The following is a 14,581-nucleotide window of genomic DNA, read 5'->3' on the forward strand; positions in this document are numbered from 1 at the left end:
ACGTGGTATTATATCTTAACCTTTCATAAACATTTGGTAAGATTCTATAAATTTCAATAAAAAATTGAGAATTGAAAATATGTCACTTGATTATATCTTACCTGTGATAAAAACATACAAAACCAAAGAGCTAATGTAAAAGCCTTATAAATTTAAAATTGTATTAAAATAAATAATCCTAGGCTGGTACTGTTGGAGCATATTTGTAGTCCTGGCCTCTTATGAAGCTGAGATGTGAGAATCAGAGTTGAAGCCAACCCAAGCAGGAAAATTAATGAAACTCTCCAATTAACCAACAAAAAGTCAGAAGTGGAACTATAGTGCAAATATTGGAGCCCTAGTCTTGACAGAACAGTGTCTAGGCACTGAATACAGTTCCAGTACTGAAATTTAAAAATGACAAAGTGGAAATTGGTAGAAAATGAAATTTCAGTTGGCTGGAGTGCAAATAAAACATATTATTTGACTGGACTATACAAAAGAGCACAATAGGCTACATGTGCCACAAGGCCAAAATACTGAGAAACCCTACTTTTTTTTTGCCAGTCCTGGGACTTGAACTCAGGGCCTGGGCACTGACCTTGGACACATTTTGCTCAAGGCTAGCACTCTACCACTTGAGCCACAGCACTACTTCCAGCATTTTCTATGTATGTGGTACGTAGGAATGGAATTAGGGCTTCATGCATCCTCAGCAAGCACCCTACCACTAGCCTACTCTCCAAGCCCTGAAAACTATACTTTCAAATGTCTCTGCAATTCTACTCAAGAGCTTATATACAACAAAACTAGATTAAGGGATTTAATTTTTGAAATATGAATGATGATTATTAAAAGTATGATTGTGTATTTTAATAGTCAAGTAAAAGAATGGGTGAATCAAGTCTAAAACTAGAAAAAATTACAGAAATGTTCTATGTGCCGTCACATTATCTGACTTCCAAGCGTAAGTGCACTTAAATTATTTTTAATGCATGCAAATATAAACAAATAGAAAAATCATCTGAAATCCTTATGCTACTATTTCTTTGCACTTAACAATTCTTGGTGTTTACTTAGAAAAATAATTACAAGTCTCTAAGAACAGGATTTGAGACAATTTATACTTTCAACTTAGAAAGTGGCAAAGTTTTGTCCTCCTAACAATATTTCCAGAACTCAGGATAATATTAGTAGATAGCCAGATAAGAAAAAGTGATGCATTATTCCTTGTTTTTATAAACTTATTCAACAATTTACAGAAGTAGAAACAGTGACAGCATAGATTTTACACATCTTGGATCAGATAATCAATGTCTTCAAACTAACAAAAATCTGCTTTTCTTACTTCAGGCGTTAACATATATGTGTCACTAAAGATAACTTTGCTCATTAGGCTCCAGTTTCATTTACCCTAAAGAATTACAGGAACTAGATTTCAGAAATTATTTTCCAAAGCAAGGAGCAGTGAACTTCCTTATCATAACATCTTTAAAATTTTTGCACTGCAAGTAGATGCAGATTGGATTGCAGAAACCTGACACCTCATTAAGATGAAATAAGGACAAGTGTGAACAGTGAGTGGTAGAATAATGACCTAGCTACTGTAATTCTTTTGACAACTTGTTAGCATCTCATCTCAAAGTCCAAAGCCTTGGTGCTGGTTAGAATCTGGGGCCTAGAGAGAATTGTGAATAATCTTACATATGAAATAGAATGTGTGAGTAGAATACATCTCAGACACTTGTGTTTCTTTTCAGGAAAAAAAAATGGCAGTATGTGATAATCGCATATGGTGAAAATCACATATGGTAGATGGTTAATGCATTGATTCTACCTCCTGTGAAAACATATGCAAATGACTGACAACAGAGCAAACACAAGGGGTAGCCAAAAGCAGAAATAGGGCTGTTCATATAGAAATAGAAATAGCCTCACACATTAGTAACTACAGAAACTGAATTTTTGCTCCCAGTCCAGACTACACGCATTCTTAACTTTCTAAATGCTACAGGTCATTAAAGATGTAAAGCAAACCAATCCATTTTGTTGCAGCAAGAGAGGCCAAAAAGAAACAGAAACTAATAATCAGAACTTAATTTTAACTAAAATTTATACTGATTAAAATTAATAATTTTGTAGATTCTCTTGTTTCAGTTTCTGCTACATGTAGAGACATAACTTTTCTTGTGTATAAAAATCACATAGAGGCCGGGAGTTTGGCCTAGTGGTTAAAGTGCTTGCCTAGCATGCATGAAGACTCGGGTTCGATTCCTCGGTACCACATACATAGCAAAAAGCCGGAAGTGGTGCTGAGGCTCAAGTGGTAGAGCTCTAGCCTTGAGAAAGTCCAAGGACAGTGCTCAGGCCCTGAGCTCAAACCCAGGACTGGCAAAAAAAAATCACATAGACAAATAGCATATAAAATGAATTATTGATGTAAAATAGTCAAAGTTTAATGGCAATCAAATCTCAGTTGTCCTTATGCTTTGAGTCTTGAAATATATTGAAACTATTATTATTAGTTTATCTATTTATTTATTTTGTCAATCATGGCACTTGGCCTTGGCACTTTCTGAGCTTTTCAGCTCAAGTCTAGTGCTCTACCAATTTGAGCCACAACTTCAGTTCCATGTATATGTATTTTGTTTTTTTAATTTAGAGCCAGTCTTAAGGCTTTAACTCAGGGCCTGAGCCCTGTCCTTGAGTTCCTTTTTGTTCAAAGCTAGCATTGTGCCACTTGAGCCACAGCGCCACTTCTGGGTTTTATTTATTTTGTTTTGATTTTCTTTTTTTCTATTGTGGTGCTGAAGAATTAAACTCAGGGTTTTGTACATGCTAGACAAGCACTCTACCATTAAGCCACATTCAAGTTCAAAACCTTGGGCAGTAAACATTTTGCTTTCCATGAGATTATGGATGTGCAAAATACTGCAGACTTCAAGAGAATTGAAGTAGCAGAGCCTGTCCCGTTTGTAGAGTTCAAAACAGAGGTATTCTTTAATAGCTGGAGGTGCAATTCAGTGACAGAGCTTTAAACTAGCATGACTAAGGCTAGTATCTAGTACCACAAAATAAAATGGAATGAAATAAGAGAATATATATGCATATATTTGCATGTGTATATGTATATATACATAGATGTGTATATGGTACCCCTTATAATATCAGGCTTCCCTAATCTCAGTTTAGAAGACAAAGTTTACCATGTCATGAGATAGGGCATCAATGGTTGTGAAGTTATGCACCTTTTATCTGGTGAATATAATGTAACCCTTCTATTAATCACAATAAAAAACTATTTTAAAAAAGAAGACAAGTTTAAATGCTATTTTATAACTTGAATAATGTTTGTTGAAGAAAACTCAACAAAAATTGGATCCTTGCTTTTATAGATCTTGTGGATTTATATTTGTATTAGTCTCTTATTGCCAATTAGCAAAACAGGGAAGGAGGGAGGGAGAGAGAAAGAAGAAAGGAAGGAAGGAAGGAAGCAAGGAAGGAAGCAAGGAAGGAAGCAAGGAAGGAAGGGAGGGAAGGAATGAAGGAAGAAAAAAATGAGAATTTGAATTAGAATAGTTTCTTACATATAAAACAAAATTTAAAAGATTTTTTTTTTACCAGTCCTGGGCTTGAGCTCAGGGCCTGAGCTGTCCTTGGACTTTCTCAAGGCTAGAGCTCTACCACTTGAGCCTCAGCACCACTTCCGGTTTTTTCTATGTATGTGGTACCGAGGAATCGAACCCGAGTCTTCATGTATGCTAGGCAAGCACTTTAACCACTAGGCCAAACTCCCGGCCCCAATTTAAAAGATTTGTCTGTGCAGAGAGAACAAATTACATCATTGTAATATAAATTATACATAAATATATGTGTTCCAGGCTACCCTGAAAATGCTATAGTAAATAAAAATAAATAAACAAACAATACTGTGTAGGGATAGTTAGTATGCTTGGATTTAATCCAACTTAAAGCAATATAAAGTATATATGGCATTTTACTACACTTATTTTTATTTTTGAAATAGAAAACATATTTTCCTGCTGAAATAGCAAAGCCGGGTTGTTTTGTCAATCCACCTCTGAAGTCTCATTCAACAAAGATAATAAATTCCTTCCTAAATTCTCTTCTAACTGCCTCAGCAGGGAAGAAGCAAGATGTCCTATAATGATGCTATTAACAAGATAGATTTTTTTTTAATGACGAAGAGAAGAGGTTGTCTTCATGTTCTGTTTCTATTAATACAATTCCATAGCCTAGGTAAATTATTTAAAGAAACAAACAGTCAAACTTGAGCCTGGTGGTTGACAGCTGTATAATACCTGCAGTTGGGAAATGGATGCAGCAAGACTATGACTTTGAACCCAGTCTAGATTATATAATATAATATTTTCTTAATTGGAAAACATTGATTTAGCCATACTATTCTAATAATAAGATTGGAAAAGCAAGATAATGTCTATTTTTAGTGATAATTTCCATAATATTTATTTCCATGGATAGTAAGTACTTTCATCTAAATCATTTTTCTTCTGCCTTTGTATCAGCTGAAAGTTACTTTTAGTGTAGGAGATAGGATGGACGTTTATCGCTCAGATTGAAACAGTAATTGTTCTGTCCTTATAACTGAAAAGCATGGCATTGAAGCATAACACTTTAAATGAATCTTCTGAAATAAAATTATGTCAGAGGTATGTAATCATGTGTCTCATCTTAATGAAAACTCCCAGTTCGCATTTTCTGCCCAACCTCTCTTGTGCATGAGACAGGATGGATTTCTTGAAACCCAGATGCATAGGGAGTTGTTGACAAGTGGTTAGGAAGTGACTATCTTGAGATAATTTGATTTCTCAGTTCCATATCAACAGCATACTGTACTTCTCACATTCTTTACTCCCATGCTTTTTGTGACATGAGGAATGTCTGAAAAAAATGTTCCTCCTTAACCTTACAATAATGGTCTCTGGGATTTCATAAAATTGATTCTTGTCCTATCTTGTCCTCTTGATACCTGTAATTCCTGCCAGAAATGTAATAGCACAGTACTGGTTCCCTCTCCCTGAATCTTACCAACAGGTCACATAATCATACAAGCATAAAAGTATTAAGGAAGCAGGGTGTATGTAATAATATAAATTTGTACTTCACTTTAGTGGAGGCTGATTAATATTCATGTTTAATGGGTGTTCACTCAGTACCCTTACATTTGTGAGGGAAATATTTGTATAAATCCTGTCAGATCAGAGGTTGATAGATAAGCAAATCTTGAAGACAATGTAGTATCTGATTTTTTTTTTTGCCAGTCCTGGGCTTGAGCTCAGGGCCTGAGCACTGTCCTTGGACTTTCTCAAGGCTAGAGCTCTACCACTTGAGCCTCAGCACGACTTCCGGCTTTTATCTATGTATGTGGTACCAAGGAATCGAACCCGGGTCTTCATGCATGCTAGGCAAGCACTTTAACCACTAGGCCAAACTCCCAGCCCAGTATCTGATTTTTCTGAGTACTAAAAATAACTTAATTCTTTATTCTTCTATTAGAGATGGTTGACATGCTCTTAACATGATTTGTTTTCTTTAGCATTATTAATGCCATATGTGTTTTGTTCAAAGGCTGTCCATGATGAACTTTGTGGATAAAGTGTTTATAAAAACATTTGTAAAATCACATAAGGTTAATGTTGTAGCAAATATAACCATTCATAATCAGTATTTAGTTTTGAAATACTTGATTATACACTGAAATTATTTTTTTTTAAAGTATCCCCCTATCTCTAGTGGCTCATGACTATCTATAATCCTTGCTATTTAAGAGTCTTTTTTTGGCTGTTTCTCTGCAGTTTTCCTCAGCTTTGGGTGGTGGCTGCTGTGGGGCTTGGGCTTCCAGTCCACCGAGGCTTAGTCGGCGTGGACAGTGGCCCTGGCACCTCGTGCTTTGCCGCCTACAGCCGCGCGTCTACCCTCCTGCCGTTTCCATCTTGACCAGCGAGCGGCCCCGATGCAGGCCATCAAGTGTGTGGTGGTGGGAGACGGAGCTGTAGGTAAAACTTGCCTGCTGATCAGTTACACCACCAATGCATTTCCTGGAGAGTACATCCCTACTGTCTTTGACAACTATTCTGCCAATGTTATGGTAGATGGAAAACCAGTGAATCTGGGCTTATGGGATACAGCTGGACAAGAAGATTATGACAGATTACGTCCCCTCTTGTATCCGCAAACAGATGTCTTCTTAATTTGCTTTTCCCTTGTGAGTCCTGCATCATTTGAAAATGATAAAGACACGATTGAGAAGCTGAAGGAGAAGAAGCTAACGCCCATCACCTACCCACAGGGGTTAGCCATGGCGAAGCAGATTGGTGCTGTAAAATACCTGGAGTGCTCTGCTCTCACCCAGCGAGGCCTCAAGACAGTGTTCGATGAAGCCATCCGCGCTGTGCTTTGCCCGCCCCCCGTCAAGAAGCGGAAGAGAAAATGCCTGCCTTTGTAAATCGCGCTCCTCTCCACTCCTGCCCCTGGGACCCTTTGTACGCTTTGCTCAAAACAGTGGAGCCTTCGCACTCAATGCCAAGTTTTTGTTACCGATTAATTTTCCATAAAACCGTTTTGAACCAATCAGTAATTTTAAAGTTTTCTTTTTAATGTAAGGGTTCAAACTCACATTCTATTAAAATTTTAGCCCTAAAATGACAAACCTTCTAAAAGCCTTATTTTTCAAGAGCCCCTATTCTTGCTCAGATTAAGAGTTGCCAAAATACCTTCCAAACTAAGTTGTGATGTGCTGAGAACACTAAGCACTAAACTGTCAAAAGGCCCAGCCGGGTCCTGGAGGAGACCGGAGCTCCTGGTGGCGGAGGCGCCTGGCTCTCCTGAAGGCCATGCCTGGCTAACCATTGAGCCGCTGTGCCTCTTCTGCGCCAGGTTGCCATTAACACATCCCAACCTTGTACTGTACGTCCTCGTGGAGGAGCGAGTGTGACACTCAGCTCTTTAGAGCAGTCTTTGATTTTGTAGTGAGCTGAAAAACAACAAAAATCAATTGCCTCACTTCCGTGGCGAACCGGAACAGGACTCGTGTGGTGTTTCCTCTAATGATGTGTTCTGTTCTAGTCGAGAGTGCGGGCAGTGGTGACACACGACGTGATGGCAGGATGAAGACAGTATTTGACAAAGTATGAAGTGGAGGTTCATTTACACTACACTGACTCGGAGTAACTCCACTGAAAAGAGCATGCCGGGAAAGGTTTTTCACGGTTCATTTCTGCCACGCAGCAGAGGAGCAGGATCAGCATTGCCAGTGTCTTGTCTTAAGCTGTTCCTTTCCTCCTCCCTGCTGCCCCTCCCCACATGGGCATTGCACTCACCCTTGAACTCGTCACTCCCTCCTTACTAACTTAGGAAGTGCTTTTCTTATAGATCCCCTTAATGAGCAATATGCCTCCTACTTGTACTATAAAATCTTTCAAATAATGCATTAGAAATTTTTTTCCTTCGTAGATTAGCAAAAGTGCATTCCTGTTTTCGCATTACTTTACTCAAAGCTATGAAGTGCTCTCCTTAGTTTTCTAGTAACTTAGGTGTAAAAATCATGTGTTGCAGCTTTACAGTTTTTAAAATATTTTAGATATTCTTAAAACTATGAACCTTAACATCACTCACTGTCTTGCCAGATTGCCAGCACTGTCATGTGACTAATCCCAACCCTCCCTCCCCAGGCGGGCCCTTCCCATCGCGCTCTGCCATGTCCCCCGGGGTCCGAGTTGTGTAACCCGCTAGTGCTGACCCGGTTCTGTACACCTTAACTCACTGGCAGGAGCACAGTGTTGGATCTTTCAACCACTAGAACAAAAGTTTTTTTAATTGACAGTTGCAGAATTGTGGAGTGTTTTTACATTGATCTTTTGCTAATGCAGTTAGCAGTATGTTTTGCATGTATGACTTAGTAAATCATTGAATCATAAAAAAAAAGTCTTTTTTTGTAGGTTATGGGACTTGAACTCTGGGCCTGGGAGTTGTCCCTGAGCTCTTCAGCTCAAAGTTACTACCCTAACTCCTGAGACACAGTGCGTGCCACTTTCAGTTTTCTGGTGGTTAATTGGAGATAAGAGTCTAACAGACTTTAGTGCCTGGGCTGGCTTTGAACCACAATCCTTGGATCTCAGCCTCCCTAGTAGCTAGGATTACAGGCCTGAGCCACCATGCCCAGGTCTAATAGTAAGATTGCATGTCAGGGTCCTTCATTCCCAGTCCCTCTTGAGGAGGGATGGGAAAAGCACACCCCAACTAGTCCAAGCCGCGAGAGGAGAGGGCCCACTGTCCTCCAGCACTCAGCCTTGCTTCTCCGGAGCACGAACAGAAACGCCACGCATTTTCATCAAGACAGGAATCTCTCTCTCTCTCCAAAACTCCCCTCCTTATATTGGGTGCAGGAGCCTATCAGCACAATAGGTGGGCAGGATAAAGAGGTCCACTTGTTTACCCCTACTACAGGTCTCAGCAGAAAGTTATTAGAATGGCGTTACTCGGCCCCCAACAATTGCACTTTATTTTTTGGGGAGGAGGGTCATTCATGGGACTTGAACTCTGGGCTTGGGCACTGTTCCTGAGCTCTTCAGCTCAGGAGACTCTTATCTCCAATAAAATACCCAGAAAAAAATCGGAATTGGCACTGTGGCTCAGGTAGTAGAGCAGTAGTCGAGCACAAAAAGTCTCAGTGACAGAACCCAAGCCACGGGTTCAAACCTCAGGGGAAAAAAAAGAAACAAAGAAAAACTAACAGGATTGGCCGGAATTGTGTACACCAATGAAGCTTTATGGAATGTCGTGGTCTTTAATGTGTTATTTGATTAAAACCAAGATACTGGCTCCAGATTCAATCATGAGAAAAGCACAGTTGAATTAATTCCTTCTAATGTTTTGTCTTTGACAGAATAATAATATTTTATCCATATTATCCATTTAAGCCATTTTTAGCCAAAGGAAGACATTTTACTTTGGCCCTACATATCAGTTAATTGTCACTGTATAATCAACTCTGTTTAAAATGTCATGGTTTGATGTGACAGTTCCCATATTTTTAGTTCTGTGAATCAGCTATTTGGGCCAGGTTCCCTTAAAATGGCTCAACTGTTTTGATGATTAGGAAGAGGTGGGGGGAAAGAAAGGGGAACAAAAACATGAGTATCAATGTGTAAGAAGTAATGCACCTACTGCCTACCTAATGTAAATATACCCCCTCTATACATTACCCCAACAATAAAAAATAAAAGGTAAAAATAAATAAAACTTTAAGAAATGACGCAACTGCTCAATAAAGTGTTGGCTGAGTAATCTAACAGAAAGCACATATGATTTTTTTTTCTTAAATTACTTTTGGCTTGGTGGTACATCTTGTGATGTGGTGATACTAACAAGAACAGAATTTGGCGCTCATCTGGCAATGTCAGCATTCTAGTCCTTGCTACTTTTCTTCTATGGCAAGTAAAGGCCAGTAACCTCGCATCGATATTGTCCAGTCCTCTTGGGCCATATTTGTCGCTGTCTCATTTCCCAAAGCAAATTCCATGTCTGAAACAAGTCATAAAGTAGAGAAACAAACTGAGCCTCTCAATGGGAGTAGCTCCATGCCCCACTGCAGAAAGCTATTCATACAGAGAGATGAGAAACCAGTGACAATTTTGCAATTGATTACAAAAAACATTCTAAATATGTACAGTACTGTAATTACCAATAAGACTATATCTATTTAGACCCTTGAAGTATCACACATTATTAGTTGACCTTGTGGAAATTTCTCAACCTCTCTGTGCTGAAATTCCCCAATGCATTCAAGTATATACTTTCATAATATTGTCCCATAGAAATGTTTTAAAGATTTAAATAATTTTATTCATTGTTATAATTTGAAGAGTGCTTGCACACATAGTAAAAGACAAACAGTAAAAGCCACTTACTGATACCATAACAACAAAAGCCCCTCATCCATACTAGCTTTAAAGATCAAGGTGCATTCTTCTATTTACATAGTCTATTCTTTTCTACACGCCTGTATCATTGTGCTAACTGACATCCTTTGTTGTCACTTTCTTTTTTCTAAAAGTCTAATTTTCATATATTTTTTAATTCTACAGTCATTGTTGGTTGTTTTACCTAGAGTTTTAAAAGGAGCTTTTATAGTTAAGGCTCTTGTGATATCTTTTACTTTGGGAACACCAAGCCTGCTTCTCACTTAGAGCCTTCACATCTGTTCTTCATTGTCCCCTGATCTAATTCATTTGAAATTGCAGGTCTTCATGGAAAACACACACGATTATCATGCCTGAAATTTCCCTCTAGGGCCAACCCATTGTGTCACTACCATATGACTAATATAGAATGCTATGCATTCTACTCTCTAAAATGTTTTCTGTCATCATACATGTCAGAATGTACGCATCATTAGAGCGTGAATCACCATTGTGGGTTTCTTGACATCTAAAGTTTGCCTTCTATATAATAGGATTTTGGTTGGTATTTAATAAATTTTTGAAAGCATTCTTTATGTCTAGATCCCCTCTGATGCCTGACACCCTAACCATATACCCTACCTAAGTTCCCAATGAACACAGTTTGTTCAATAAAGGAGATATAGTCTCTTAAACTTCTCTGTTGACTGGTATCTTCTAGAGGTCATTAGTGACTTTAGATGTTCTGGCTTTTTTGTATGTTTGTTTTAATTTCAGAGACAAGGAACTAAAATATCAATCTGAAAATGTTTGAAGATCCAAGAATACTGAATGAAACAAAACAAAAGTAACAGACATGCTTGAAAGCAGTAATACAGTTAGGTAACATTATCAATGTTAATGATGAGGAGCAATGAAGCAGATGATCCATAACAACAGATAATGAAAAACTATTTGCATTGAGCTATGAGATGCATTATCCAGAGCCCCAACTTGTAAACAGGTAACATTCCAAAGGTCATTTTAAATCAGGTTATTTCGGACTCAGAATCAATTATCTAGGAAATTATATAGCTGATTTACAGTGCTAACGATATTGAAAGATCACAAAACTGAAAAATTATTTTATCACTTGACTTGAAAAATAGCTTTCTAGTTTTCAAATATGCAAGTTTAGAAGCTTAATCACAGACTAAGCCATCCAACACAGAGGAAGTGAAAGAAGGAAAGAAAAAAGGAAGGAAGGAAGAGGAGACTATTGCAAAAAGAACAGGTACCAAACATGATTACATATCAGTAGATGCTAGCTTAATATTCTTTACCACATCAAATCTCAGATTAATCTTCTCCCATGATATCAAGATAAGAGAATATAGTGCCAACACCACCCAATCTGAGTGCTGGGATTGTGTGTGAAGAGAGGAGATAGATATAGAGAGATAGAGAGAGATATAATTACAAGGAGACTGAAGCAGGAATAGCACTACTTAGAATAGGAAATGTATAAAATTTTCAACCTAGGACAGCTATGGAATATGAATCCAATCAGTCATGATTAAATAAACAGCAGGGCCAGCCAACAATATTTTTAAACTTATTATTTAGTGACCACACATTTCAAAGTTTTGTACACTGTCATGCTCACTGTATAAAGTTAAGTACAACTCAATTATCATCTTAAAATACATTGATGCAATAAAACTATTAAAAAGTAATAAAGGGAAAGATGAGTCTGGAAAGCAGATCGATGTTGTCCTGGGTACAAGAGAAGGAATAGAAAATCAAATGATGAGTGTTTTTCAACATCTTCATGTAATCCTTTACATTGCTGATTGAGAAACAATTTGAGATTGGAACTGGATGAGACTACACTATCCCACAATAGAATCCTTAAAACAACACTTTTTGTTTCTGATTTATTCATTTATATATGTTTTCTGTTCTCTATCCCTTTCTTGCACAGTCAATGAAATTTGAAAGCAGTTTCCGATAGGAATAGGTTTCATGTATTGTGAGAGTTTGAGTAATACTGGAAGAGAATTAGGAATGAAGATATCTGAGTCTGGGGCATTGTAGGAAATGGGAATAGCTAACTAACTGCAAAGATCTCAAAATGGGCCTTCCTGATTTTTTTTCGTTTTGACAAAAAGCAAGGAAATCACTCTGTGAATTCAATTTGGAAAGACCAAGAAGTAAGTAGAATGATTAACTCAAATTTAAAAGGAACCAGAGCATCCGGGACCCTATTGCACATTATAGAACTTTCCTATTTCACTCTGTGTATGTGTGTGTGTGTGTGTGTGTGTGTGCATGCGTGTGTGTGTGTGTGTGTGTGTGTGTGTGTGTGTAATGTGCATTGTATGTAAGAAATAAAAAGGAAGCGAGACACACAGGTGACAAACAGAATGTTCAGCCAAATAGTGAGTAGTATTATCTGACATAGATAGTGAAATACTCTGGATATCATGTTGAAAGAGCTTGTGTATGGGAATGAGAGAAAATGTTAGAAGTCAAAGAATTAAGGTCCATTAAGAAAGACCTACAATGATGTGACTAAGAAACAATGGTGTTGTAGAAAATGGAAGTAACTATGGAGGTGTTAGCAAATGGTCAGACTCTAGGGCCTGAGAAGGAATGCTGGCTTCAGTAACTGAGAGGAACTGAGTTGTTTTCTGAAAAAGATAGTGGCAAAATTTGGAAGTTTTGCACATTAAATTTGAATTTCAGCAAACACTGAATTGACATTTAAAATTTGTCTATGTAGTGTATGAGGTGAGGCTGGAGCTTCAGAGAATAAAACCTTGTATGTAGAAGTAAAATTATCAAGTTAGTAACATATATGTGTGTGTGTGTGTGTGTGTGTGTGTGTGTGTGTCTGTATATATATGTATGTATACACACACATTCATAGCCTTGGGCCCAGATGTGATCACCCTGTGTTATCATCCATCATTTAAATTTATCATTGAGGATTGAAAGTAAATGTTTGTTTCATATTTGTTGGCAGTTGAATGAATTTTATTTTCAGTAACCCTCCATTACTTCCCCCATTATAAATACCTAATTCACATTTGTTTTTCATTTATTTGTTCCTATGTGTTATATCTATTTTCAAATCTATGTCTCCTTGTCTATGGCCACTTAAGTGTTATCAGTGACTCACCCTGGTAAATAAAACTTCTTGTTCTCTCTTGTGCTTAATTCAGATTCCTCCCTCACTAGAAAGTGGATTGCTTCCTCTCTATTTAGAGTTTTAATTTGTACCCTAGAAAGACATTAGGGTGTTGACCTCCCCCGTACGGAAAGTCAGTACAGCCAGTTGATGATCTTCTAGTTAGGTGACTGACTGATAATCTTAGGCTCAGAGGTCTGGCATGGAATTTTATGGAGGAAGTTGTGGTATATTAATCTGAAGTCTCACACATAATCCTCCAAATTTTAAGCACTGTGTAATCCCAAATATACATCTAAATACACAAAAGGAGGGATTTTTATATTCTATAAAACAGGAATTTATTTCAGTACTAATGGTATTAAGTATTAAGAAAAATGGGAAACAGTTAAAGGAGACATGTTTGGGAAAGGAGGATTCTTGTTTTTCCATATCTCATCTTTAGCTCTCTTTAAGCATCGTGGTTCCAAGTCTGTATGCATAACACTCCCTTGTACATTACCCAATATAAACATATGGTAAATGATATTGTTTTAAATAACAGTTTGTTCCAATAATAAATTTAGAACTTCTGTGAGGTGAATTACCTCTTATGAATATTTTGTGTCAGATATGTCTCTTGGTTTGACAGTATAGTTCTTATGTTATAAATTGTCATTTAATATATGCCCAAATTCCTTTCACCAATAATGTTATCCTTTAAAACTCTTTTTCTCCTTGGGTGTTTAACTTTTAGATTTTGTCTTGTTTGTATTGGTTTTGTTTTCATGACACTTTTCATATATTAGTTGGTAATATTATATATTTTATTTGGAAGTCAGATCCATTTCCTATGTTAGTCACAAACACTAGGCAATGCAGGAAGCCTTCATGAGGCTGTCTGCCTTATATAAGAAAGTCAGTAAAGAATCGCTAAGGAAATTCATGGAAAGAGAATATAAGCAGGTTGAATATATTTTTACTTTATTTCTGGAAAGCAGTAAGTGTTTCCTGTTAACTTTGAGATTTTTTTCAGATTAGAAAACAAGGTAGCAATAGAGTGAATTGTAAAATTTTCTGAAATATCCTAGTGGTAGAAATAATTTTACTTACTAATGCCAAGTGTGCCAAGGAAATCTCATTTATTGGATCTATCATCTGTGTCCAGTTGAGCCTTCTCTACTAATCTCAGAATACTAATATATTATTTTTTAAGTGGCATGCAGTGTAGTTTAGTGAGAAGAGTATTGACTTTCAAGTAAATAGCTTGGGCTTATAGCCAGCTCTCCCACCTAAAAGTCTTTGACTTTGGATATCTTATTTTGCTGAACCTCAGTATTCTCTCTTATGAAAGAAAGAGAATAAAAAGTAATATATAAGGTTATCATGAGAATTAAATATTTAATTCTGATAGCTAATACTCCAATTCACATATAAGGGAACAAATCATAATGACTATAATATGTAAAACCTGGTGATATTGTCTTTAAATAATCAATAATAGACATTT

General features: G+C 37.1%; 1 pseudogene; it reads left to right on the forward strand.

The window, feature by feature from the left end:
- Window positions 1–5,956: 5,956 nt before the first annotated feature.
- Window positions 5,957–6,820, forward strand: LOC150039235 (ras-related C3 botulinum toxin substrate 1 pseudogene; annotated as a pseudogene).
- Window positions 6,821–14,581: the final 7,761 nt, after the last annotated feature.

Source organism: Megascapheus bottae, unplaced genomic scaffold (genome assembly GCF_031878675.1).
Source record: "Megascapheus bottae isolate mThoBot1 unplaced genomic scaffold, mThoBot2.hap1 HAP1_SCAFFOLD_110, whole genome shotgun sequence".
Taxonomy (NCBI): Eukaryota; Metazoa; Chordata; class Mammalia; order Rodentia; family Geomyidae; genus Megascapheus; species Megascapheus bottae.